Genomic DNA, 2,123 nt, shown 5'->3' on the forward strand with positions numbered 1-2,123 from the left:
TTTTGATATTCTTTTGGTTTTTTTATTTTGCCTTGGTTTTGCCTTATTCTGTTCAAATTACTTTAAATGCATGCAAATAGGTTGCATTTCCGCTTTTGTGTTTACGTCTCGAACCCTTGAAAAAGACCGATGAACTCGGTCGAAAGCTCGGGAGAATAAAAGGCTATTAGTGAACATACAGCAACGTCTGCGAGCAGTCACTCCTCTGAGTTCCGTCACACTTATACAGTCATAAAGATAATGCAGCACCCACAACTTACGAGGCTGAGCCCGCTTCACCTTTAAATAGATGTGACGAAGGAGTGACTGCTCGCAGACCGGGGGGGGGGGGGGGGGGGGGGGGGGGGGGGGGGTAACACTTATTTCACCTGCAGTGTCACATGAAAGCAAAATATCGCCATATCAAAACGACAATTCGAATTAATGTATTCACACCGATATATTTTCCTGCTGGGACCAGGTTAATATCATTTCGCTGAAATTTATACTTTATTGCAATCAGGATTTTCATTAAGAGAGAGAAAAAAAAATATGCACAGAGGAGTGGGTCAAAGTTAAAGATTTGATGGTTTTATTTGCTTTAGCATATACACTTTCAATACAAGTTAATGTACATGTAATGATATGTAACTGAAATAACCATTGTCATGGCCATATTGTCATTGGCATGAATATCTCTGTTACAATGATGACAATGAAGAATCAAGAAAATATCATGATCCGACACACTGTTTATTTGTCTTTTCTGATAGCTCATTGTGAATAATCAAACTATAGAATTTTTATCCTGGAGGAAAATCCTTCGGAATGAAATATGGCCATAATAAATTTTGTCTTTTATGGAAGCTTGTATCTTGAAGAATAACCACGTAATATTTACGATTATCTAAAATTCCATCTCTCCATTTACAACGTCATTTATTTCATTCAGATCATAAATTATCATGCGACAATATGATTTGAATTTCAGAGAATCATTATTACTAATGGTTAAAACAAAAATGATTTGTCAAAATATGACGTCATAATGACACCGACAGGAGAACTTATTCGAATGCGCAGTATTTATCTAGACACATTATTACTCTTAATACTACATGAATGATGTGTATAAAAGAAACGAAACGAGATGAGAGAGAAACAGATTGTGCGTTATATTATCGCTATATGCTATAATGTAAACGTAGGCCTATCTCTTTTTAGAGAGTAAATTTCAAAATAATGATAAATCATAAATATGAGCAACTTAAGTAAATATGAGACACACTCATCATATTATTTATCAGCTTGAAAAATCAATAGATGCAACTTACTAGAAGCTTTTGTTTCGATATAATTTTTTCATGTTTTTTTATTCTACAGTGTAAATCTTTTATCGACAATTTACTCTCGAGAGGAAGGGAACTTTACTTACTGACCCCATTCATTCGATAGTGTATCCTCAATCATATAAACCAACATATTCAAATAGCAATATATATATAGTTATAAAGTATAAAGGGATGTGTATAGTTGCGTATCAATGACAGTTCAACCAAACCAACATGATAACTCCTAACATACTCTTTGGCCTCTTAAAGTTAGTGTTTCCTTTTTGTGTTCCTCTTTTTTTCCCGAAATAGTTCTAGTTCACAAAGATCTAGACAAATGCGTTATCAAGACATTTTATATTTGTTGGTTGAGACCTGATGGTATTAGAGGGATCGTTTAGTTTTGGTTGAGACCTAATTTCAGGTTTTCAACATTTTTTTGTGAGATAATGAGAAAACCTCCTATGAAATATGAAAGAGCATCTAATTCTATAAGGAATGCAATATTTATTCGATGAAAATTGGTTTTGAAACGGCTGGGATATCCAAAAAAAAAAGCGATTCTAATAAAGTGTGGGACCCATGCTTTATTACGATCGCTTTGTTTTATTTTGTTTTTGGATGTTTCAGTCATTCCAAATCCGATTTTCATCAAACAAACTTTGAATTCCTCTCAGAAAGGTATGCTCTGTACTATTATTGCAAGTGTTTTCTTGGTATCTCGCAAAAAGTTAAAAGCCGAATTCTCATCTCCACCAATACTGTACCATCCCTTTAAGTACAACAAAAAGAGAAAGAAAAAGGTCCAGTTGA

This window comes from Diadema antillarum, unplaced genomic scaffold, assembly GCF_040938485.1.
Source record: "Diadema antillarum isolate AM-2024a unplaced genomic scaffold, OU_Dant_1.0 scf00000180, whole genome shotgun sequence".
Lineage (NCBI taxonomy): Eukaryota > Metazoa > Echinodermata > Echinoidea > Diadematoida > Diadematidae > Diadema > Diadema antillarum.